The 27,030-nt window shown below is 42.6% G+C and overlaps 1 protein-coding gene across 2 annotated transcripts in view; it reads left to right on the top strand.

The window, feature by feature from the left end:
* Positions 1-27,030, top strand: part of EXT1 (exostosin glycosyltransferase 1) — a 275,848-nt gene that overhangs the window by 32,379 nt on the left and 216,439 nt on the right. The window lies entirely within an intron of this gene.

The following is a 27,030-nucleotide window of genomic DNA, read 5'->3' as shown; positions in this document are numbered from 1 at the left end:
CTATAGAGATGCAAAATATTACTATTAAAAGTAGTCTATAAATATGTTGCCAGTAGTATACAGAATGATCACTTAATTTATGACAGAAGCATTTTGGTATTTACAAATGTTTTTAATTTTTTAAGAAACCACAAATGAAATCAAATTATAGGCTGTAGGCACAGGTGTTAATTGTAGCTAATGTGAAAGTTCTGAGTTATTAATAAAAATGTAAGGAACAGTCTCTGAAGTATGGGCCTAGCAGGAATACTAAGTAGAAAGGTGGTTCTGTTTTTGTTTTTTTTTTTTAAACTGTGAAGTAAATTTATTGTCATTGTATTTGATATTTATTACCAGAGTCCCTATGTTAATTCTGGTTTTATTGCTTTTCAGAATAATTAAGATCTAAATCATCTGCTGAATCCTGCTTGATTTTCTGACTTCTTCCTTCATCCTACGAATACTATTGGTTACTTTCCCTGTGCCTTACCTTGTGCTGAGGCTACAGTGAGTAAATACCATAGGGTGACCCTGCTTTTAAGGATCTCCCGGGATGGGGCCTTGAATAGGAGGACTCATTATTTTTGCTGTAGAAGTTCATCGGGATCCATCCTACAATGCCGTTACTGCCATTACTCTATATGGCTTTTCTTTTTTGGTTAAAATACACATTTTGCCCTGTTTTGTGGGAATTTATTTGCTCACGGTGGTCATCATTGAATCATTAGGGAGGCTTCTGAGCTCGATCCTAGGGGATTGTCCAAAGCCTAGTGGTGGTCTAGAAGGCATGAGAATGCATGCAGCCAGAGGCTCAGTGCTCACTGGTGAGTTCTTCCATGTACAGCAGAAGCCTGGGCATTCCTAGTGTACCCCATTGAAAGCCAGTTCATTGCCTCCTAGGAATTCTGGACATTGTGGGAATAATTTGTGTCCTCTATTTATTTATTTCCTTCCTTCCTTCCTTCCTTTTTAAAAAAGATTTTATTTACTTTTGTGAGAGAGACGTTATTTTTCAAAATAAAACCTAAAATGCACTTTTTGGAAGAAAAACGAACCTGTTTATTTCACTGCAACAGCTTGGACTTTTCCATGTGTTGGTTCCTTAATTGAAAATTCTGTCTGGAAACTGGTTTTCATTCTCCTTCCCTTCTCTCTAGTTTTTATTGGAACCTTGCTTTTGAAATATTTTAACAAACAAACCCCTGCCTCAAGTAAAATCTGTGTAAAGTCTTTTATTATTTTCATTATTATTCTGTTTTTATTTTACTATTAATCATTTTTGCTGTCTATATGAAGTCAAACAAAAATTACCATGTAATTTCCATGGGGTTACACAATTTTGGAATCCGAATACAAGATAAAAATAACTTCAGGAAATAATTGATTTTTCTAAAAGAAGTATCTCTGTCTCCAAAAGTTCTGTCAAATGTTCACTCAGCAGGCACTTTTTTTTATAATAGTAGCTCACGTTTATTGAATATTTGCTCTGCACCCCACATTGGGCCTCCTGAGGAATCAACAAGGTACCCAAACTTCTTGAGCATGATGGTAAGTAAAGCCCTTGGCCTCCAACAGCTCAAAGATGGAGTGTGCGCTGTGGAGGGGACAGACAGGTGCAAGGGAGGAATACTTACCGAGTGTTAATAGAAGTGCACACAGAGATGCTGAGAGCAACAGAGACATGGAGACATTCTGAAAACTTTTTAGTGTTTACATTTGTTGTTAAAACTCATGGAAGGCAGCCAGTGATATCTACATCCTCAGGAATGAAAGTACCCAAAGATTATAATGGACAGTGTTCAAAACTCCACAGTTGACACCATTCCCTTTCCCTTGTAGAATGGGAAAGTAAAGGGGAAAGTGAAATCTGTCCTGGAAACCTTGTCAGAGAGAATAGCTTTTACATTTAAAAGAGGCCAAGTTTGTGTTTTATGGGCTTTGAGATCATATAATCCTTGTAGTATCGACTGGTGACTTTTCTCTGAAGATTTTTTTGGAATTACTTTATGTTTGGTTTCAGAGATATGCTTCCCTCTCCCATAAATTATAATAATGGGAACATTTAGATCTTCCCCCAACCAAAAGCATAACCTTGGTTGTATTTATTTTCTTTTTTCAGTATATAAAATGTAAAAGAAAACAGAATAAGGCCCCCTGCAGTACAAATAACAACTTCTTCTTCCAAAGGAACTTATTTGTTTAAATAATGAGAAACTTGTGTCCTTAGTAACATTATTTAGTATATATTGTGCCTCCCAGTGTCTTCCTGACCCTTCCTGAAGGTGAATAAATTAGCTTCTCTTCCATTTGTAAAGCTGGAGTATGAGATGTGGGACACCGCACAACCAAGACTCCTAAAAGTACAGAGGCTTGGGTCAAGCCAGGCCTTGATGTTAGAATTTCCTGCCTCTGTCCTTCTTCAGGGGCAAATACTACACAGCCTGGTGTCTCAGAGCCCAAGATTTTGGGTGCTTTCTGAAAGGTCTTCTTGCAGATACCACTGGAAAGAGGTCTCAGATCAAAGATGATTGGACCTCCCGTTTTCTTTGTCAGGATAGATGATCTGTGTCAAGAATCAGGACCTGTGTTTAAGCGTGACTTCAAAACAATAACTTCTGTCAAATGTTAACCATGCCATAATATGTGAGGGGAAAAATTTTTATGAGAAAAATGTCCTTTAGGAGTGTGGGGTCATTGAAAACCTACTTTTTTTTTTACTACTTATTGTAGTCACTGGAAATGAATAGGACTGGTATCCACACCTACTGGAATGGGTCTAAATCAAACCCGTGGCCAGCTCTGCTCTCCTGGATCCCAACCTCCTGTGGTCCAGATTTTCATATTCTTCTCAATTTGCCCCAGAGCGTGCTGTGACCCTCATCCATCTTTTTTGCATTTAACAAAGTTGTAAAGGGATTTATATGCTTTCCATTAGCCTTAGCAAAGCTGCTGTCATGAATATTTAATGGTGAGCACAGTTTGTTTTCTTTTTCTCTTTCCCAGCCTCGGTCCCCCCGCCCCCCCAGCCCCGGCTTAGGCAGCTAGAAGAAATGTAAATATCTCAGCCCCGCACCCCTGGCCTGGTCCCAAAGCAGCGCTGGGCTCTCTCAATTCAAAGCCTTGACCCCATAAGGCAAGGGTTTTTTTTTTTTTCTTTTTTCCTTTCTCTGCACCGTTTCCCCCTCCTCCCTGTCTTTCAGTTCCTCTTCCTGCAGGAGTTGGGGTTCCCTGGCACCGCGGCCCGGAGTGGCACAGGGACAGTCTCGCTTGGGGCTCTGCCTCCGCCGGGTGTCCGGAGCCCAGCGCCCGAGCTGCAGCCCAGCCACCCCAAGCAGCCCCGGACGGTCCTTTCCTTTGAACTTCACTGCAGCACAATAGCTGCCCTGCAACTTCGCTGGGGCTCCCTCAGATGCATTCCTGACCCTTCACGGGTCGCTGGTCCCTTTCTCTTTGCAACAGCAAAAAGGGTGAATGTCTGGGACACAAAATGACTTTTGAAGACACTGAAAGATTTACCGTGTCTAGAGCAACCTCTGAACTTTTGTGGTTGTTATCTCAGAAAAATGCACTTTTCCCATTGGTAGCTTAGACTCCCCCCCTTCTCCCCCCTCCCTCTCCTTGTCCCTGCCTTTACTGTGGATTTTCTCCGCCTCTGTCCCACCTCTCCTCACCTCCAATCTGGCTCTCCCTTTCTCCTTTGAGCCTGGTCTACTCCTGGGCTGGAGGATTCTACAGGTGAGGATGGGAGGGGACTGAGGGGCCTAATCCTTAACTAAAGGGCAAGGTTAAGCGCAGGAAAGCCTCCCTCCCCCATTGAAGTCAAACTTGTTTGAATGCCTGATCCCCAGGTACCTGCCCTGAAGGATTCCTTGAAAGGGGAGACAAGGAAATCCAAACAAAATGTTTAGCACGGTATTTGGCTGTAGGAATTGCTCATTAAATGTTATGTATATGTTATAATTAATATTATACACATTTACTCCTTTTTCTGAAATTCATCAATGTGGTCTCAAAAATTCACATGGGTTCTAAATCTCCCCCATTTAATTAATTATAGAGTGGAATACATGTTGGAGCAACTGAGCTGGATTCTATTTTTTTTTTTTTAATGTGTACAAATGTAGCTTTTTTTTTGCAGAGTTAAATGGAAAGCTAAGGAGCACGAACATGGATTTGCCTTTATTGGCTTCAGACTTTCCCTTTTTTCCATGTATCCTGGGTCTCTCTTCTACTTCCTTCCATCTGTTGGATCAGACTTTAGTCTTAGTTTCTTTTGGTGTGATTTTACCCACTAAGCACATTTTATAAAACCTCAAAAGTAGTATCTCTTCCTGATCCAGAATGCAAGGTATTGTGTTGGCACTTCTGCCAGTCTCCATCCCTCTCCCACTTCCTCTGCTTAAAACAGTAAAAAATACTGTGTCTCCTCCTACCTTTAATTGCAGACACTATTAAAAGATGTTGTCACATCACAGCAAACACCATGTCCCAAGTGATATCTAATCCTATTACATTTCCCAGTGAAACTTATTGTAAATGTAGTAGTGAACCAGGCCTGTGTGTTAAGATTTATTTTGGGATATCAAGTGGCTATTTCTTATAGGAAAGAGTGAAAAAAAAATTGCTGCAGCTTGGAGAAAATCATCAAACAAATTTTATAGGAGTCTGAGTTAGCCCGCCCTTAGGCTTCTATAGTCGGATCATTCTGTTTGCCTGCCAGTGAGGATACCAGTAATAATTGTTAACCTGGTGAGCTCAGGGCACTAACCATAAGAACGCACATGGCTGTTGAAGGAACTGAATGGGAATGTGAGTAAGATTTATCTTCTGGGAGCCTATTCATCTGCAAATCCATAAAAACGTATAACAGGCCCTGGAAGTGAGTGGGTCCCTCTCTCTGAACGAATTTTTACCAGATCCTTCAGTGCTTATCTATCTCTGATGAACGCCTACTGCTGTGTGCTTAATTGATGGGAGTGTTGTTTCATTTCTCTTTGGGTTACCTAAAATTAATCAGTTAGCGTGTGGGTAACCTTATCTCACTAATTCATAGTGTAGTTACAATCAGTGAAAATCTTGGAAAGATTTCTGCATGGGCTACTAATTAAACATCTCTATCCTGTTTGGTAGATTTTTTTTTTTTTTAAGATTTTTATTTATTTATTTAACACAGAGAGAGAGCACAAGTAGGCAGAGCGGCAGACAGAGGGAGAGGGAGAAGCAGGCTCTCTGCCGAGCAGAGAGCCCGATTTGGGGCTCGATCCCAGGACTCTGGGATCATGACCTGAGCCGAAGGCAGCTGCTCAACTGACTGAGCCACCCAGGCGCCCCCTGTTTGGTAGATTTAACCACAACTTTTACATATTTCTATGTTAAGTTCCTTTTTTCGTTTCTCTTTTTTTTTTAGATTTTATTTATTTATTTGAGAGAGAGAGAGCGAGAGCGTGCGCACACACACACGAGCTGGGGCAGAGGGAGAGGGAGAAGCAGACTCCTCATTGAGCAGGAAGCCCGATTCGGGGCTCTGGGATCATGACGTGAGCCAAAGGCAGACGCTTAACCCACTGAGCCACCCAGGCGCCCCTGTATTAAATTTCTTGTTAATGGATTTGGCCCCAAATTCCAGCTGATGAGATAGCTTTGTATTCTGCCCCTGAAATCTGTCAGATCATTCTCTCTCAGCTTCAGGCTTCCCTCAGATTTGGTAAACATGCGCATGCCCCTGGTGTCTGTGATGGCTTTGTTGACAGACCAGCAGCAGGAAGAACTCTTTGGTGCATCTCTGTGGACCTGCTTGCCTTGAGTTGACTTAGACCCATTAGTAGGTCCCTTTGGGTCAGAGTTCCCACTGACAGTTTTCCCTCTCCATTTCTTTATTATGCTATGAGGCTGACTGGAAAGATCTTGTCAAGTGTTTTGCTAAAATCCTGACATACTTGTGAACAGATGTTGATATGATTAGGCTGGATGAACAGAAAACACGGATAGCCAGATCCGTTTCTCGAATAAACCAATTTCTACATTGCTTTTGATCTTATCCCGTTATGTTTCCTGTAAGTAAGACTTTGAGTGCAAATATTAATTGATGTTAAGTCAACAAGTACTGGGGGGTCTGGTCACAGGGGACTAGGACAGACAGAGAGAGACAAAAGGGGGCCATGCCCTGGGGTAAGCCAGAGCCTTGCTGGGTCAGACAATTAGGTAACAGTGTAAGGTGATGTATAATGAAATGCTAAATTATGTGGAACAAATTATAGGTATTATGGAATGGGAAAAATGACTTACATTTCTTACATCTTGAACGGGTTTCAAAATTGTTTCATGTAAGTCTGTCTTCTGCATTCTGAGGCTGTTCACTATCATTGAAACTTCCCTTTCTTGAAACAATGACAATTGTTAATATTTTCTGAGCACCTAGGATATGTCAGGGGACTAAGAACTGTACTGATATCAACTATTTGACCTTCACCGCACACCTCTGAGGTGGATGTGATTTTTTTCTTCCTTTTACAGATGAGGAAATTCAGGTGGGCTGGCTAATCGTCCCTCAAAGTGAGCTCTGATTAATTCCTTCCTCTTTTTGCTGTGGTGGGCCTGCGGTTAGGGGAGCCAGGGAGAGGTGGTGTTGCATTCTGTGAAGAGAGCCTGGATTTGAATCCTGGCTTCTTTTTACCTACTTCCCTCTGTAGGCAGGACCTTGGGCAAGTTGCTTAACCTGTCAGAGCTTCTCAGCTGTAAAGTGGAGCAGGATTGTTTTAAGGATTTAAGTGCCTCCTGTGCAGTAGGTGCTCAGTGAGTGGGAACTGTTGCTGATTAAAAGTAATGATAAGAATATCATTATCACATTCTCCACCCAAAGAGACCTGTTAGAATTATACAGAAAAGGAACCTGTCGGTCTTGACAAGTTTTTAAAACCCCGGGGACCAAGTATAGCATTAGTCCTTTGTGGAACATTCGCCGAATGGATGGGTGGAAAGACAGAATAGGACAGGGACCAGGAGAGTTCCCGTAGCAAGCAGAAGCGCCATCCCCATTTTCCATTGGGGTTATTCTTTTCCTGACTCATCATTTATTAATTGAAACAGTCCTTTCTGAGCCTTACCCTCCACCATCTTGTGATGGTAATGGTCACCACCTGACTTACTTTCTTTGGAAAACACAAGCAAACAAAGCTGTCTCTTTCTGTCATGGAGGTCTGAATAGTAAATACCCACAGCATCGTTACTCCTGCCTTGTCTTCCAGAGCGTAGTAAAGGGTGTTGTAACATCACGGTGTCAACACAAAAAACTATGCAGTTTTTGTTTTTAACTCTGAAACGTCAGAGTTAAATCCAAACGAATGCTTTTATAACTGCTATGTGCAAATTCGTACGAATTCTATTTTATCGCATATAAATAGCATACCAGAATCACCAGAACAGCATATTAATACATTGTCATTAGCAATCTATAAAAATGGCTCCTGAGCCCAGGTGCAGGCACAATTATTTATTCTTCAATTATTTATTCAGTCCGAAGGAAGGGAATGCTGACAGACACTGCAGAATGCACTACCTACCAATTTACAATAATTGAATGACGGAATCATTTGCAGACTGAAGTAGCTTTTTATTGACACTATTTTTATTTACTTAAATTCTTACTTTCACAGCTTAACTGTGTTTACTACACCCACTTAGACGACCAAAATGAGAGCCTGTTTTGTTCATAAAAGCTACTTCAAAACAAATAAATCAGCATTTAGGCTGAAAGGGTCAGATCATAAATGGAAGCTTTAAAACAGTCTCAGGAACATTCAAATCACAGTCTTAATATTTTATATGGTTTTATATTTAGATTGGATATTTTATGTAAAGTCTTTTTTCCCTTTTTAGTGCTCGCACCTCTTGAGATCCCTTTTCTAGCTGGGTGGGAGAGAAAGTTACACTAGGCTCCATTTGCAGTAAGTAATTTCAATTCAATATATGTCGGGAGATTACCAGAAAGTTCTTGCCCTTGTCTCTTTCTTCTCCACTTAACTGTATTGATAGGTGCTGTTCTGGTGATTCTAATATGTTATTTATATGTGATAAAATAGAATTCGTACGAATTTGCACATAGCAGTTATAAAAGCATTCGTTTGGATTTAACTCTGAAGTTTCAGAGATTATTTATATTTATATTGATACTGGAATCCAAAAATTGAATCTTTTCCCAGATGGTATGCCTTTCTTCAGAGATCAGTTTTCAATTTTTCTTAAATCAGTTATTTTCAATTTTGATTTTTCAACTCTTGGGTAATCCCCAGTTAATCCCACCTTCTGAGATTTCTGAAAGAAAAGTAACTTTAATTTACATTAATTTAAAAGATCTTTATGCCAAACTCTTAATTTATTTGAGTGGATTGACTACATAAACAAAAATCCTACAAGAGAGAGAGAACTTCCAGTGTTTTAGAGGTATTTTTTTGAAATAGCCATCACGCTTATCCTAGGTGTATGTGTGTGCATGCATTCATTTATGATACACACACACAGACAGAAATTTATGATGTGCTTTTACAATCTTGGGTCTGTCAGAAGAAAGTAAAGTAAGTAAAATAAAAGTTTTTGAAAATATATTCCTGGAGTAAAAATATGTCATCAGTGTTATATTTCTGTATAAATTAAATTTGCTGAAGTTTAAAAATAATCCACATTTTTTATGGTTACTTTAAACTTGGACATAACCAGATACATCTGTTGACAATAGTAACAGTATAAAAGTGGTCACATTTTTTTGCTTCAAGCCTCATTCCCATGGATGAAGCGGGTATTCGAGTATAGCATCCGGTTCATGAAGAGGTTCCTGTCAGAATTAAATTAGCTAATATAGCACAAACCTTTCTAGTAGGCCTGGATGGCAGGTAGCCTGTACAGAAGGATTATTACTTATTACATTCCTAGAGGTAGGCTTCATGCTGGGTCTGACCATGAATCATTTCATAGTATTGTGCATGGTACAATACTATACAAAACAAAACCCTTGCAAATGCCCATGACATTGCTACAAAATATCTTTCAACTCTTCTTGGGAAGCTATTTCCCGGAGGTTAAAGTTGGCCATCCAGATGACCTGTCTTGGTGTTCACTTGATTTCTGCAACACCTCTCAGCCGGTCCATCTCCACTAACTCTAAATCTGTCCTCCTGCCAAGTACACACTTGGCCACTTGCCACAACACCTTTTGCTTTATTTTCAGCTAAACAGGAGAATTCTATGATTTGCAAGAGGGAGAGAATGCTAGATTTGCAATATTGGCCTCCAGCCGGAGTTCTGAGACAACCAGCCTGGAGAGGAGGAAATGGAATCAGAATAACAAAACAGGGGCAGCCAGGGCACCCACCGGCTGTAGATCACGTGGGCGCCTGTAGATCCCTTTATGATTGACACCGCTGGAGTGCCAGCTATAAGGCTACCCTTCGGTTCTGTGTGAAGAAACCCTAAGCTAAAAACGACAGGTTGTTGCCTCCCTCTGCAAAGTATCACAGGTGGGAAGTTGACCTCTGCCACATAATACCGACAAAGGCAAGTCGCGGGCAAGTGGAAAGATCTAGGTGGCTTGTTTTCAGCCTCCTGTGTCCTTTCTCATTGTCTTGGGTTACCTCACACTACTTGCTTCTTCCAGCCGGTCCAAGCTGGGTTTATCCAAGTAAAACCTGCCATTGAGCGAACACTTGCTATGAGCCAGGCGTCCTGCTGTGGGGGAGGGTGGGTGTTCAGGGGGAAGACCTCCCCAGCAGGTTAGCTTGGCCCAGTGTTCCAGCATGGCAGGAGTCGAAACCACAGGGCTTCTGAACAAATCACAACAGCAGCAAAACAACAACAGGAATAGTAATAATACAAACAGCTCTCCTGGGAAGTTTGAGACAGATCTCTTGTTCATTGAATATCAGAAATATTCACCTTTAAAGATTATTTTAAAAATTGAGTGTTTGTTGTTTGTCAAGCATGTGCACTTGGAATAATGTGCTTTTGTAACATGTTCTGCCACCTGAAAAGAGGCAGGATTTTATTCAGACAGGGATGTTATGCAAGTTTATCATTTTTAGTGTTTCTTTGTCTGTAATGTTGCATTAGCCAATCATGTTACCACGTTAGCCACGTGGACACAAAAACCAATGTGCTTTTTCTTCAAGACAAGATTTTGAAAGTGTATCTACATTTTTGAGTTCTCTTTCAAGATGCCAAGAAGAAGCTGACCACTTTATTTTACGAATTGTTAAGAACTCAAGACTTTGTGGAGTCCGCCGGACCCGCGGTCCCGGCCCAGCCCTGGCATATATAAGTCCTGCGGCCACACAATCTTGCTAAACTGATTTACTGAGCTACGAAATGAGAATAATAGTATCTTCCATATGAAGATGAAATGAGAGTGTATTTCTAAAGATCTGAAGACATTGCAGTGAGGCGCTGCCTCAGGTAGTCAGAGACCGTGGTGGTGAGTGTTGCCGAAGCTGCTCTATGACCAAGCGTTGGTGGCCACTTCGTATGGACGGCAACACAAGCTCACCTTCCACAGTGAAGAAATGAATGACTTCCTTCCCTTCCACAGTGCTCACTCGCTTGCTCCAGCCTTGCAACACTGACAGCATGGGGCCTGTGAATCACGGATCAGCACAGCTGTTAGCAAGCTGGGAGAGAGTTCAGCAGAAGTAGGCCCGTTTCAAGATAAGGTCTCTGACTTAATACGCAATTTCTAAAAACCAGCCAGCATTTAACTGGCCTTATCCCTGCTGAGATAAGATCTCTGGATAGTTGCTTTGCAATTTTAGTAATTGGGGGAGGCTAATTCCCATAATTTCCAGGTAGTATTGATCTGACTGCTGCTCTGGGAGGAAACCCCTTTGTGTGGGTCTGATGTCCTCAGCTGTGGCGTGTGTTGTCCACACCTGAAACGGGGCACAGGGCTGTGCTCTGTTCAAACTGGAGAGAACTGGGCAAGGAACAGAGAACCAGCAGGTCTCCCAAGCCAGACAGTCGTCAGCCAGTGAACACTGCGGAGCTCACGTCCATCTTGCCAGTGTGTCCTTTCTCATTCTTCTGTGTTACTTCACACTACTTGCCTCTTCAGGTCAGTGCGTGCTCTGCTTGTCCAAGTAAGATCTGCCACCTCGTGAGCACTCGCTAGGAGCCGGACACTCCGCGGGGGCGAGAGAGCGGGGCTAGGTAGTCCTGGGGGAAGGCCTCTCCAGCAGGTTAGTGCAGGCCTGTTTGTGTGACGGCAGTGTCCCAAGAAGGCCGTAAGTGGAAACAGCCAGGCTTCTCACAGTTTAGGCTTGAAAGCCTTGCCATTGTCATTTCCACCACATTCTTTTGGTCAAAACAGGCCACCTGACTAAACCCAGAGTCCATGAGGGAGGGGACTGGTCAGCATCAGGCATATGGGGAAAGGACTGCTGTGGCCATGTTGCAGACAATCTACCAGAGACTTAGAGATGGCATCTGTCTTTTTCCCATTTGGCTTCGTCACTTAGGAGCAAACATTTTTCAAACAAATACTGGACGGCAAAGTGTCTTGGTATTAGGTTTTAAGTGTTTTGTTTTTTTAACGTTTTCTTCAGAAAGTTTAACTCCATCTGCAAGCAGCTGATTATCTAGCACATCTAGAAACTCTGAATTTCAAACAGGTGTGGGGGCTAAGCAAGACGAACTTATAAGACTGTTCAGGAGAGTAGCCTTATTAGAACTAGAATTGCCTTTAGACTCTTGAGTTCAATTTCTTCTCATCTCCTTCTCATAAGCTCTCTTTTTCACCAAATGGAACAGCTGAGACCAAGAGCAATTTCAGACCCAAGTCCAAGGTCAGGCAGGTATTTAGTGACAGAGCAAGGGCTTCAGCTCCTTTCTGCAGCCCCACTGCCCCATTGCAAGAACCGGGACAAGAGGAGATTGAAAACATGCTCACGCACTACATTTTATCTTTCTGATCCCCGCCCCACCCCCCCCAGATATGCTCGAATTCTTAAAAACTCATCTTTGATTGTACTTGGTTTGCAGAACGTGTGATTAGAGCCACACTTTCTTTAGTTAATTCCCAAGGTGTAGGTTCAAATGTAGAGTTGTTTTTTTTTCCTGAATGCTTTAACAGTATGCAGTTTTACAACATGTATAAGATTCTTAGATTCATTTGCTGAAGCCTCTGATTTAAAACCTTTAACATTTTTCTGATTTGAAGCTGGAGAAGAAATAGAGAATTGACACTTTTTTTTTTTTTTTTCCTTCCTTCACACAGCTCTGTGAAATCATGGTATTCCTGGCCTTTCTTGGCCTGTTTGTTGCTACCATTTTGTTCCCCACTTGATCTGTCCTTGAGTTTACTTTAGAGAGCTTCTGGAATGTAATCCATTGGCTTCCGGGGAATTGAGTCTTTTCAAAGACTCCATCTGGAGGCATATTTAAAAGCATGTATCTCCAGCCTTACTAAGTGTATGATGTTCCTCTCTGTGTAAATAATAGGAATATAAGACCTGAGAAGTTAATACTTCTAGTAAAACCTTCGGTCTTCTGAATTAGGCTTGTGATCGCCCAGGTGAGTCCGGTTGCAAACTCAAGGCCAGAACTTAGAAGAAAGACTGCAGTGTTGTTTGTAAGAGGGTATTTGGTTTGTCCCCGTTAAACGGACTCCTCCGTTTTCCCACTGATAAATAAAGTAATTTGTTTCCAAGACTCCAGAGAGCAAAACATCTGCACGTGGTGGGAATATCCGCAAATGGAGCGAACCCGGTGGTCACGTCACTTGCCGTGTTTCAACTCTGTCCACAGTGTGATCCTGTGATGAGGGCTTCAGCAAAGCTTAGGAAAATGCTTCATCCACTTTTGTGAGAGGCAGAAAAATAACTAAGTAGCTGCTTTCAGTGAGCCTTGCCAGCCTTGTTGAAGTGTACACCTTTCATACAAAAACCTCTAGAGGAACTGCAATGGAAAATACGGGTTTGTGATCATTTTGAATGATGTGTGATTGCCTTGATGAGCACTATAGTTACTAAGCAGATATGCGCTTCTTTGTTTTAAAAGGGAACTTGAATTTTTTTTTTTTTACTATAACTGCCAGTTGATTCATCTCTACCATCTTTAATATGTTCAAAAAAAAATTTTCCCCACCTCATCTGTGCTTGTCAGTGATGTCAAGTTTTAAAAGTAACTCAAGTTAAAAAAAAGAAAAAAAAAAAGCTCTATAGAAGCCATCATCTGTCAGAAAGTTTGCATTTAATTTTTCCTTTCAGGTAGAGAGGAGACTTTTTTTGCTTCCGTTTTCCACATTTGCACCTTTGAGTTTCCAGAAAGCTTGGCATTCCTATTACTTTGAGTTGATGAATTTATAATGACCCAGTAATAGTTATGAGGTGGTTGGGGTAGAGGACATGGGTAAGTAACAGAAGAATGTTAAACGGAATAAATTGTACATTCTTATCTTTGATGAATAGTCTAGCATGCAGATCCCTGCTTTCTTTAGTCCACATTTAGAACTTCTCTTTCTGAAACACTGATCCAGTTAGGCCAGTTTCTTGTTAAAAAGCTTTTTATATCTGCCCCTTTGCTGTGGGCAAAACACTCAAGCTTCGAGACATAGTTCTTCCTAAATTGGCCGTAATCATTCTTCCCAACTCATCCTCACTTCTGTTACTCATGAATGTCTCACATCCCTGGGCTAATAACATGCTATTCCTTCTGCTTTGAATACCTGGAAAACCCCCCTCCTTCTACCAGCTGGTAACATTCCCTTGATTGACGTAGACCTAGATCAAATGCCCTCATTTTGTTGAGTCTTGTGATAATGCCCCAGGTAAGGCTGGCCGGGTCAGGTCCTCCTCTGCTTCCTGAGCCCTTGAGCGATCCTTCTGTGAAGCATGAAGTGCCCTGCCTTGTGAAGTCTGTGTCTGCAATTCTCTCTCCCTCACTGGGCTATGGCTTAATCATCTTTGGACCTCTAGGCTAACAAGGGCTTGACATGCCGTAGGCCGCTGCCTAAATATTGAGCAAGTCAATGAATGAGCCTTCATTGTAGGTTACCAGGCACCAAATGATCTTTTCATAGAATCTGTGTTAATTGGGGAAGGATTGTTGAGGCATAGAGCTCATAATGATCATGAAGCTAGAAAAAAGTCATTGAATGTGGGATGTTCCTTCAGTTAACAAATGGATGCTACCTGACTGTGGGTGTCTTTTTTACAAAAAAAGTTTTGTTAACAAAGCTCTGCCATTACGAACCATTTCCCCCTCTCCAAGTTTCTGGTGGAATTTCTTTCCTTATCAGGGTAATAATACCTTGGGGTTTTGAAATTTATAAATCCAATCAAAGCATTTTTTTTCATTGCACCTAGTTACTCAGATTCTTGTCCTGTAAAGTGGGGATAATGTCCTTGCTATTAGTTTATCTTGAGGGGGACAAAATGGAAATGCAAGTCTTTGGAGGTGAACAACTCTTAGTTTATTGGGCTCTGAACCAGAAACCGGCCTGTGCTTTTAAAATCTTGGGGTGCTACTTGGCCGACCAACTAAACATATGAGTATTTCACTGAGCTTGCCCCTTTTCAGATGACTTGTGGTTGAATCTTGAGGTTCAGGTTGAACAGAGTGCTTTTCAAACTTTCCCAGAGACCTAGCCAGTCCTACCCCCGATCCCAGGGTGTGCCGAGCCGGTCATGGGGGCATTTCTCTTATTTTCTGTTTGAACATTTGGGTAGAAAGTTTAGGGTATGAAACCTTGTAGGTTATGAAATGGTTTTAGGTGTCTAATGAGCCACACCATGTTTCTACACAGATGAACAGTTTTATTACCACATTTTCTAGCAAATGTATTTGCTGGTTACTCTTAAACCAAACCAAACACAAACAGTCTCCAAACTGCATCCCAAACAAGCCCCAACGTACAGATCGTGATTTACAAATGTCTTGATTTACAGCCGCTGGAGTGGCTGCCAAAGGCATCCCTCTCCCTCTTCGGGTGGAATGTGCTTTTAATTTTGGCATGAATTGTCTTTGCTGATAATAATAATACAATAACAGTAATTTGAGCCTTCATTGAACGTGTGTGCCAGCCCCTCTGCCGAGCGCTTTGCATGCAGTGCTTACTTCTTTCCCACTGCAGTGCTCTTCTGATGACTGATTGTAGACCAGAAAACCAGGGCAGCAAGGAGGGAAGTCGCTTACCCAGGTGCCCGACCACAGTTTGCGGAATCGGACTTTTCGTGGAGTTTTTGCATGTCTTTCCGATGCTCCTGCTTTCTTCTTTCAGGCTTGGGCATCTGGCCTGCAAAGCACTCTCGCTTGAGAACATCCCTTGTGCAGCCGTTTCTGCTTTTCCTTTTGCTGTCTCATGATGTAAAGAAAGAGAAAACAATACTGGCCAGTGTTCTGAATAATAGAAAGTAGATATATATATATCTTCCTTAAACTGCTGTCCTCGGGGGACAGTAACAGACGTGCTCCACAGGCTCTGACAGGGTGATTCTTCCCTGGAGCTGCCGAGCTGGGTGATGTTACAGCCTGCTCTTGGACGTGTTGATACGGCCCCTTGATTGTTTAAGGTATGTGCCTCTTCTTAATCACCTCTACTTGAACATAAGAGCTGTGCAACACTGTGACCTGGAAAACGTAGGCATTTCTGGCAACCCCAGACGTAAATGGCCCTCACTGGCAGGGACTACCGAAAACCACAAGTCACCAGCTGAGAAACATCCCGGGATAAAACAGTTGAGGGAACGGAGACATCACACAAGGGCTATGTCTTCAAGCCTTGGAGGCCCGTGAGTACAGACTTCCTAAGAATGAATACAAGTTGGTGGCTGCAACCCCGAATGTTCTCAGGGCCTAAGCAGATAGTAGTACATGGAGTGCGCAGTGGACACTGAGATGGTTGCCACGTGGGAAAGTGGGGCTGGGGCGGGAAGGGGGCAAGATTGTCCGGTCTTTTAGAAGTTGGAAATGTGGAATCTTAGGGGAAATCCCCCAATGTTTCAAACACTGGAACCAGTCCAAAGCTTTGGAAAAGTCTGAGGGCCAAACCAAACATGCCTGTGGGCCAGAATCGGCTTTCAGGAACCCAGTTGGTGACCACTGGTTTAATACATGTTGATAAATGAATTTACTGGTACTTCGCTAAATGGAATCTGGGAAGATTTATCTTTTGGGTGAGAACCAGACTCACAGGAAGGAAGTCACTTATCATTACTCAAGAGTTATTTGTTCAACTAGCAAAATATTGGAAACTTAGCCATTTGGGGCCCTTGGTGCACAGTAGAGAGCTGTCTGCCGTGATAGATTGGTGTGAAGACTGGCAGGGGTTCAGTGTGGTGCTGGTGTGCAGACGGGTCATATGTGTGGGACTGTAGATGCACGTTCGTTAGCGGGCAGTTTTCCGGTCCTTGGGTCTAGTTGCATGAGATTCCAAGTGATTCCACAAATGGGATCAGTAGTATGCACAGCGGGTATGGACTGAGGTCTTTTCTCTATATTATCCTCTTTATCAACCAGGTTTCAAAGAAGCAGAGCCTTGGTGAGTGTTATGGGATTAAGGGATTTATAGAAATTGGCCCTTCCTCAAATATGAGAGGAGCTGGGAAAGTGAAAGTCTTGGTGGAGTGGGGGGTGTCAGAGGGTTACAGAAAGTTCCATCTGGAGGCTATCCCAAAGGGACCAGGAAAGGAAGCACATGAGAGGGATCTGAAGGCCATTGCCTCTGTGGCTGTGTCGTTCCCACCTCTGCCATCTGTAGCCAAGTGTCTGGGTGGGCTGGGGCCACTGCCGTTGGCAGGGCCATCATTGAGAAGACAAGGGAGAGAGAGCAGAGGGAGACAGGGGCAAGCTGGGGCCCATTAGGCACCTTCCACCTGTTTACCAACTGTCTGAGAGTAATGGACTGGACTTCACTTCTACTTTCAAATCTCACACAAGCTCCTCACGTGGCTAGCTGTGGTTGGACCACAGGGGGAAGGGTATTCTGTTCAAGTGGGCTTCACAGCTAACCAAGTTGACAGTAATAGCATCAATGTACTGAGAAAGAATGATTACATGCTTAGACCCATGTACTGAGAGCTGCTGGATTCTGTCTCCTGATCCTAAAAGCCTTCTTCACATTCTGAAACACAGGACTTGGGTAACACGGTTTAGGAGCCTGGCCGTGGTCAGGTCAACATAGGTGTTTTTCTGTTTAGGATCCCCTCCATATTCAGTTAGCCATTTACATGCGCATTAGGGGTAATTATTTTATCAGATCTTTCTTCCTGGAAAATTTTGGTCTGGTGGGTTGGAGGAAAGAGGGGTATTGGGAACCACTGTGCAGAGAAGCAAAGGGGAGGAAGACAGAAACTTTGGAGGCTGGGTTGAGGGAAGCTGAATTCAGTTTTGCCTTGGGCCCAACCCATGTAAATCATTTTGTCCATCTGCTTATCTATCAGTCAGTCCATTCATCCATCAGTCATATATATGTGTATCTATTCCTATCAGTCCATACACATATATCTATCCACATATTTATCTACCATATTTTTATCTAATCTATATCATGCTATATGCACATAGATGAGAAGCTTTAGAATGGAAAATTTTATGGGTTTTTGACTCTCTTATGTTAAAAGTATTCTGTATCAGATAAATATAATGATCCTCTTTAGGAGGAAATTTCTATTCTAGAAATTCTCACACAAAATAAAGCAGTCTTAGATGTCTGCTCTTTTCAACCATAGAGTGAGATAATTGGTTTCTCTCCATATGAAGAGATGCTAGGGTTAATAAGAACTCCTGCTCCCAAATTTGTCCACCCTCTGCCTGACTCCAGAGTTGTTCTTAGACAATTAAATCTTGGTGGTGAAGGGAAACATCTTTGTAAGTTTATGGCTGAAGTTGGCAATTTTTGCCAAAGTATGAGCTGCTCTTAGGTGATACTTCAACTTTGTATTGAAATTTTGGCTACTTGTACTTCTTGACTGGTAGGTAGTATGACTGCTGAACAAAAGAAGGTAAATTACTTTCAAACCTCAGAACATTACTTTGGAAGTCCCGAAGCACAGAATCTGGCTTCCCCCCTTATTTCCTATGTGGCAACTGAACTCCTTCTTATCACCTTACTCCCAATTTGGTAGATGTTTCTTCGTAAGTTTTCCTTGCCACAAAACTGACCAAACTCCATTTTTCCTCCTCACGTTGTATGTTTCTGGTGTGTATTTATGTCTATATGTGTGTGGGTGGGCGAGTTAATGGTGTGGAAGTTTTGAGGGAGATATTGTCATCAAGGAATATTCTCCTGAAGCAGCTAAACATCCTGAGTAGAGATAGCCTTTTGCTCAGGTGCAGATCATTTTAGATTTTTTAAGAGAGCAGACATTTATTGAATTCCTCCACATGCCAGGCACTGCCCTGGATCCTTGGCCACGGTAGGTACTCAATAGGAAGATTGCCTACTGGTCATGCCCAGGTGCAGAACAAAAGAATGGAAATTAAACATTCGTGAATTCAACGCATTACATTCATTAATTTAATTTTTTCTAAGATTTTATTTATTTGAGAGAGAGAGAGAGAATGAAAGACAGAGAGCATGAGAGGGAGGAGGGTCAGAGAGAGAAGCCGACTCCCTGCCGAGCAGGGAGCCTGATGTGGGACTCGATCCCGGGACTCCAGGATCATGACCTGAGCCGAAGGCAGTCGCTTAACCAACTGAACCACCCAGGCGCCCCTACATTCATTAATTTAGCATGCATTTATTGAGCACTACTATGTGCCTTAGGCATTGGGCTGAGTGCCAAGGATATAAGTGGTGAGCAAAAAGATAGCCCTGTTAGAGCGTGCAGTGTAGCTGGGGAACAGACAATCAGATGATCATACAAGTCTGTGTATTTACTATGGTAAATGTCTGAGGGGAGCTAACAGGTGTGATGGGAACATGAATTGGGGACCTAGTCATGGGGGGTTGGGCAAGACTGTTGAGAGAAGGCAGGGATTTGAGGAGCAGATGCACTGGGAAAAGAGACTAGCCTTTCCGCCGTGTCTGCATGAAGCTATCCTGCAGCCCTCTGCATACTGTAATCAGAAAGCAGAGCATCCATGAGGGTGTTCCTGCTCTGCATCCTCTGTTTTGGGAACCTAAGTCATACCCCCAGGCCTGTTTGGTAGCAGGGCATAGCTGGCTCTCACTCCGAGGAGCTCTTCTCCAGCTGACCGAGTCACCTCCTGAGCTCTCCAGCTGCACGTACCAAACCCACCGGGCACTTCATTCCCAGCCAGGGTCGGAAACTCACACAAAGTCCCCCTCCAGGCTCTCTCCTCTAGGAGAATTCCTTGACACTTTGCCCTGTCCTACCGTTCTTCCGATTACATCAGTGTCTATGCAGTGTGCCCATCATCTCTTAGTGGGAAGCTTACTGTTCGAGGTCAGGCCGCCCAGTGCAGGATCTCTTGCTGGCCTCCTCACAGATGGTCACCCAGGCTGAAATTATAGAGCACGTTTCTTCTCCACCCAGGGCCGATTACCTGCCTTCCGAACACTCCCTTTTCAGACTTGCCTGCACACGGGCAGGGAGGTACAGGGGTGGATGTTAGGGGCCAGGCTGATGGGGGGCGGGGTGGGGTTAAGTAAACCAGTGTGCAAGAATTATTTATCACAGTCTTCCTGGAAACTAGTTGGGTTTCACCGAATCCATTCATTTACTTCTCTCTGATGAATGAATAATCAGGTGACTCATAGTGAGCTGCTAGTTAGAAGGTTGCAACATGTCCTCACTGGTTCTGTCCTATTAGACGCTGGGGGAAAAGCTTATATTTGATGTGTTTTTAGGCACAATGTGTCAATTCTTCTGAGACTTTTTTTTTTTTAAGATTTTTTATTTATGTATTTGAAAGAGAGAGAATGAGAGAGAGAGAGCACATGAGAAGGGGGAGGGTCAGAGGGAGAAGCAGACTCCCTGTTGAGCAGGGAGCCCGATGCGGGGCTCGATTCTGGGACTCCAGGATCATGACCTGAGCTGAAGGCAGTCGCTTAACCAACTGAGCCATCCAGGCACCCCTCTTCTGAGACTTTTATTAAAAGCTTCCCCCCGCCCAAAGGAGGCATAATTTAAAAAAAGTTTAAGAAGCACTGTGTTAGATCATCTTTTGTTTGCTGTCTGATTTCGAAGTGGTGGTGTGATTACTTTTAGGTAAAATCACTATAGAGGAATTTGGCAGAAATAATAGGAATTTCTGTTTGAAGGCATAATGAAGCCTAGTCATTTTTCCCAATAGATATTCATGTTAACAGTAATCATATCACATAGTTATTGAACACTTACCATATGCTGGGCAGCAGGTTATGACTGTGTATGGATTTTCATCATCAGTTAATCTTTGTAACAGCCCTGTGAAGGAGGTTCTGGTATCTTGATTTTACACATAAGGAAAGTGAAATAAGGTTAAATTATTACTAAGGGAAGAGTCCAAATGACAAGACAAGCCATCTTTCCTGGAAGAACATGCTCCTAGCCATTTCTGCAATGTGTACTCAATAGGAGAGCATGCTCGGTGCTGGAAAAAGGGTTCAAATTTAACACAGTTTCATGACCTGGCAAAATTCTTCTTTGGATGCAGCCGTATTTAAAAGAGAATGGTGACTTGTACACTAATGCTCATAGCAACTTGTAATATCCCTAAACTAGACACAACACACATGTCCCTCACCATTTGGATGGCTAGACTGTGGCATATCCATACAACAGAATAATATCCAGCAGTAAGAGGGAATGAACTATTGAAGCACCCTAACATGGGTGAGTCTCAAACTATTATGCTAAATGAACGAAGCCAAAGGAAAAAAAAGAGCATATGTGCTATATGATGCCTTTTATGTAAAATTCTGGGAAATGCAAATTAATTTACAATGACAAAAAGCGGATCAGCCGTTGGCTGGGTATAGTTGGGGGTAGATGGGGGTGGTGGTAAGGAGAGGACTGTGAAGAAATTTTTCAGGGCGATGGGTATCTCATTTACTTGATTTTGGAGATGGTTTCAGGATTATGTATATATGTCAGATTTACCTTACCAAAGTGCACATTTTAAATATGTGCAGTTTATGGTATGTCAATTATACCTTCATAAAGCTGTTAAATATATATATATATATACACACACATGCAATGGGGAAAATCAAGAATGATGTGTTTATGTGTGGGGGTAATAAAAGAGAAATTTGTATGGTGGGAACCTCATTCGCAGAGTGACCTCTGAACTCCAGAGAGGTTGTTACCGTGAGATCAATCTATCAGTGGGTGTTTATTGAACACTCTGCCAAGGTACTTTGGGAGAATTGAAGGTTTGTGTGAGACTTGAGCTTTTCCTATGCCTGGCACTGGGACCCATTCAGAAAGAGCCTGAGCTTTGTAGTCAGCTGGATACAGACTTGAATCCGGGCTCTCCCACTTCTCAGGCTGAAGCGTTTGAATTCCTTTAACTTCTCTAAGCTTCAGATTTGTCGTGGGGGAAAACAGAGAGAACGGTGTCTTTATTTGAGGTTGTCTTGAGGATATCAGTAAATATCCAATGCTTGGCCAAAGTCTGGAGCACACGGTGGGAATGCAGTGGCAGTGACCACGATTATCAAGCATGTGAGCTGGGGGTGCATTTTAACTGGCCAACTGGCGAGGAGGAAATACTTGCTGCAGGCTGGTCTTCTCAGGCAGCACTTTACTTGAAAGAGTTTTTGGAGCCTGCGCAGGCATTAGATGAAGTAGAATGAGCTGAGTACAAGTGTAGAGATAGGACTACATAAATCAGTTAGTTTTCGGGGGGCGGGGGTTGCAGGGAGGAGGTCAGGTCGAGGAAGAGCAAGAAATTTTAAGAAAGTTGGTCTCCTCAATAGTTTTGGGTGCAAAGAGTCAATAGACTTGAAGGCAGTGGTGGAGAAAAGGAATGGAGGGAAGATCTTTGTCCTGAGAGGACTTAACCTATTGTCATTATTGACATTTTGTTCTGGACAGTTCTTTATTGTGGGGGCTGCCCTGTATATTGTAGGATGTTGAGCAGCATCCCCCGCCCCTATCCAGTCAATCAAAAATATCTCCAGACTGCCAAGTGTCCCCTGGGTGGGGGGGGCCACTGAGGACCACTGCTCTGGTGGTTAGACCTGGCTTCACTGAAGATAATACTTTCTTTTCTGCATTGGAAGGGAGAAAGGATTGGAGCTCGTACAATAATGGAATAAACCGTTCTGGTCATAGAGGTTTAGCAGAAGTAGAGTGATTTTCGGCATTGATCAGGAGTTGGAACTGATTGAGATCCCGATCCTGCCAGTTACAAACACGGCCTTTGCCAGACAACCTCTTTGTACTTCAGTTCACTTATCTGTGAAATGGGGGGCAATTATAGTACCTCCCAATAGGGTTGTTGTGAGAATAAATACATTGTGACTGAAACCATTAATTATTTACTTAAAGAAAGCAGCCTACCGTGTGTCCCTTTATTCAGAAGACTCTGAAAGCCACATCTGGGAAGACAAGGAAGTCTTTCTGTCTCGAGCAGGTGATTTTTAAAAATGCCCATCTCTTGAAAGGACCTGTTAAAAAATTAGCCTGAAATGAAGGTATTGAAAGATAAGTGTGGAAAATGGTACTTTGTCTCCAAGCCGATTCTTCTTCCGTGGACCCACTGAGAGGTCCTTGTGTTCCTATGTAAGAGCCAGGTATCCTTGAGCAGAGCAGAAAATGATATATAGGGCATGAAGTGGCTGTCACTGAAGTGAGTGGCTGTCATTGAAGTGAGTGGCTGTCAGTGTGCTGTAAAGGAACTTCTGAGAGTAGCCTTGACCCCAGAGAAAGCTCCATCTTCTTGGCCCTAAAGGAAGACCATCCCAGACACAAAAAGCAGACCATGAAAGGGCCTTTCATACCAATGGGACTTTTCAGTGCCACTGGAGACCTTGTGGGATAGCCAGATTGTCTTCTGTGACCAGTTCCAACTGAAGCCTTCTGTTGCTTTTTACAACACAGTCGTTTTAGAGGCCGCTCAGGAAATGCTATTAGGGATGTGTCAGGCTTCAACAAATGAGAATTTCCTCCCTGCCACCCCTAGCTACGGTGGAGCTCGGAGCAAGCAGTGGAGAGCCTGGCAGGATGACGGATGCAGTGGCTTATCAAGGTCAGGAGAAGCAGCTGGCCCCATTGTCCCACATTCAAAGAAGGATTCCCCAACACTGCAACACTCCAGGATTCTCACCCAAATTCCTCAGATTCCACACACACAAAGGAGGTGCCCTAGTGCCTGAGCAATCATCCTGGGGAAGGCAGATTATTTTAAGCCCTTGTGTTGCTTTCATTACAGAAAGATGGTCTTCATCTATCCTAAATAAAGGGTATTTAATAATACTTGCTTCTTACCACGGGCTTTCTTCACTCGCCCAATTTCGTGAATCTAAGCTGCTTTGGAACATCATTTGAAATGTTCCAAAACAAAGTGAGAATCATTTGGCCCCGACTCCGTTTGCAGAAGGTGACTGTTAAAAGGGTTTAAAGAGATTTTTTTTTCACCTTAAAGAGCTGAAGCTTGTTCTGTGGCCTAACGTATATTATTCTGTGAGTACAATGCTTACATTAGCCCAGTTGTCTTAAAAGTATGTAAAATCCTCCCAATAATTTAGATTCATTTGACATGCTTGCTAACTTTATGAGGGTTAGGGCTGATTCAGATGTGAAAAACAAGAGAAATACAAGTAACCCAAAACAAAAATCTAGTAAAACAGACAGTGAAATAAAAGCAAAATGTCTGTCCGTGTCCTGTCATTCAGACCCATTGATTGAGAAAAACAGAATGTGCACAGATTTAAAAACTTAGAATGTAAATATCAGGAGAAAATGTTCTGAAGATTTTTTTTGGACAGTCTTTCCTAAACATTTTAAGCTGATTGATTAGAACCCATCCTGTTATCCACTGACCAGTGTTTTGTGGTACCTTAGGCTCTGAATTTTAGAGAGTCGCCTTAATCACGTTCGCTTGTAAGTCTCTTTACCATTGCTCAAGATTGGACAATGATAAGGTTAGTCCACATGATTCACATATGACTTTGATGCAGAAAGACATTGAGGGCAAAGACTCCCAGCTTCCAAGTCTAGTCTGCGTATTCCCATCCACGTTGTTTCTGACACTTAGCAATGCTCCCAACCCCCGGCATACTTTTACTTTTCAGGAAGCATGTGGTATGGTAACCCCCTTTCCAAAGACCAATGGCCAGGCCCTTTCTGCTTTCAAGAGGTAATTACACTTTATGTTGGGAATGCATAGCAGAAAATAGCCAGCCAGCCATGTGGAGAGACAAAGCCAGGAGAGACAGTATATTTTCAGGAGCAATTTAGTGCATGATTGATCTTATTGATACTGCTAGTGTAGTGGTTATAGCTGGCTGGATTTACCCAACTGGCCAGCACTCCGTGTTGGGGAAAAATCCTGGGAGAAAACACATTGATTAGATGCTAAGTTAACTCCACACTAATGTTAGGAAATCAGCCTGTCATTGCTGACTTGGAAGGATGTTCCAAGTATCCTGTGTCTTACTAATCTCTGACCAGGGTCACCTTCTCTGTACTTTAATTTGCTTGTCCAATCAGATCATCTCTACTTCTTTGATTTTCAACTGCTTTTATTTAGACTTCTTTTCCCTCCAGAATACCTGAGGGGCAGTTTTGCCCAGGAAACAAACTGATACTTAGTGATTTATATATGTATTATATATATATGAAGTGGAAAAATCTGTAATAATCTATGTAACATATTTATATATATACATATATATCTCGTGGGCACTCAATGTTTGTGTCTTTCCTTTTCAGTGTTGCCAATATTACAAGTTCATTTCCTTACCTTCTGTCACCTGTTCAAACAGAGCTAAGTAAGGCAGAAAATATCTTTCCCAAGTATAGCTGAAGAGTTAGAAACTCCTCTTTCCCTCCCACCCTCCTCTTTCCTTTATTTAGTATCTTTCTTTCCTCCATGAAACTGCCAGCATTCAGCCCCGAGAGGGCAGCGAAATGTCATTTTACCTTGAGGCGAATGGGTATATAGAATTGGTCTTGACCTTGAATGAGAGAAAAGCGCGTCAGGCAGCATCCAGTCGGTGGAACTTCAGAGGAGCTACTGGTGGAGAAGAACGTGGGGCATTGGCCTCTGGTGGAGAGTTTCACCCGTGACACTGAGCCCCGTGTCTCTGAGCCCCGTGCGGAGCGGCTCCCGGGGAGGACAGCGGGGGCGGGGGGGGGGGGGAACCCCTGCGGTCACGTGGCCACCTCCACCTCCAGAGCCCAGTTCTTTCTGTTAACACGCTTCTCGTTAAGCCCATGTGGTTGCTTTCTAAACTGCATATCCACAGGCCAAAAAGAAATAAAAAGCTTCTCCGCGTGAAGATGAAGGTTCCTTGGCAGTATCTTCCTCTGTCTCTTAGTGAGCACAGCAAACAGAGAACTCCCTTCTTTCCGACTTAAGTTACACATATTTTTTTCCTCTTTTTTGCTTCCAAAGCTGGCAGCCTCATAAGAACAGCATTCAAGGAGACTGAGCCAAGGATGCGGGGCATCATGAAAGGAGCATTTCTTGTCCTCCTGGCCCCGTTTCCCTTTGTGCTGTCTCTACCATGTATTATTAGCCACCTTGTGACGTCGGAGCTTTGCCAGCAACTGATTTCTGGATGCCGTGGGTCGCTGTCGAGATCTGCTTGTCCAGCAAAATGAGTTCATTTCTGCCGTTTGTAGAAAAAAAAATCTAATCCGACTGTCTCACACTCATTTAGGTTATTAGTGTATGTGGTAAGTCACCTAAGTAAGCTGGAAGTAATGCTGATGCTGGGTGCTCGTTACAGTTTGGGTTTTAATGTGAATTTTGCTCAAATTGATGAATGGTGTGCCCATTTGGCTTTTTACTTCTCTTGCTGTTAAAAAAAAATAATAACGTCGACCTTCCTATCTTTCTCCTCTTTTAAAAAATATTTTCACGTGACCTACCAGCCCCAGTTAGTCGTCTGTAATGCGGGGTGGGAATGTCATTTCAAATCTTTTATCATTTGGGAGTTTTCTGGTGGGGGAAGGTAAATAACAGAGCTGCTTTAGTTCTTGTTATTGGCTTATGATGATAGTCTGGAATTATTTTATAGATTGTGTTTGGCTGCCAGCATGGTGCTTGGGTGTGATTAATTTGTGCAGCTTGCCATTGGATAAATAATATTCATTCCTTGGATCCTTGTTCAGAAGGGATTAGCCAAGTGAACTGGAAAACATGCCTTTGCAGGAGAGCTTTTGCTGTTTGTGATAATCAATGAACAATCTAGTGGCTGATTTAATTCAATTCTTACAGAACTAGCTGACTCATTGGCTCTTAATGCTTCTTAACTTCTTGGACAGTGTTTTAATCTTCAGTTTCTTACACATATACCAATATTATAGTGGACATAGTTCAGAAGTTAACATTTCCCCAGGGACCTTGCTCTGAGAATTCAAAATAAATACCTTGTGAAGTGGATTTCAAGAAAATTGTTTCTCTGATGGGTCTGTTTTTTTTCTGTCTTTCTTCTAATGGAAAAGAATTGCTTTGAAAAAGTAAAATAAACTTAGCTTTTCTTGTAAAGGGAGGATTAAAACAAAATACAACATAAAGCATGGGGCACCAGAGAGACCTATATGGCATAGAACTCTCAAAGCCCATACCATGGCTTTGGGTTTTGGTCTTGCATCATTTATAGGGCTAAATAATTGATAGTTAAGCGTTTGCCCTGTGGGATGGTTGTAGCATGTTCCACCAGGAGGCAAGGGTTTCTGTTCAGATTTACAGTTCACTTGATTTATGTATCAGATGAGTGACTGCAAAATAGAGGGGTCAGTTTAGGAAAGATCTCTTCATTCTGCTCTCCTTTGCCTTTGAATGGTTTCCTCGTGTGTTTTGTTCATGTGAACAATGTGCTGACTTGCCCTGTGAAGGGGAGCTGGCTAGTTGCTTATAATTGTAGTAACATGTCTTTTGGTTACCAGGGAGTGAAGTGGTAAAGGTCCCAGGTACTGATTTGTTTTTCTTTGCTTTTTTTTTTTTTTAAAT

Source organism: Leptonychotes weddellii, chromosome 4 (genome assembly GCF_054177405.1).
Source record: "Leptonychotes weddellii isolate Sample4059 chromosome 4, ASM5417740v2, whole genome shotgun sequence".
Classification (NCBI taxonomy): Eukaryota; Metazoa; Chordata; class Mammalia; order Carnivora; family Phocidae; genus Leptonychotes; species Leptonychotes weddellii.
This window is presented reverse-complemented; position numbering and strand designations above follow the sequence as displayed.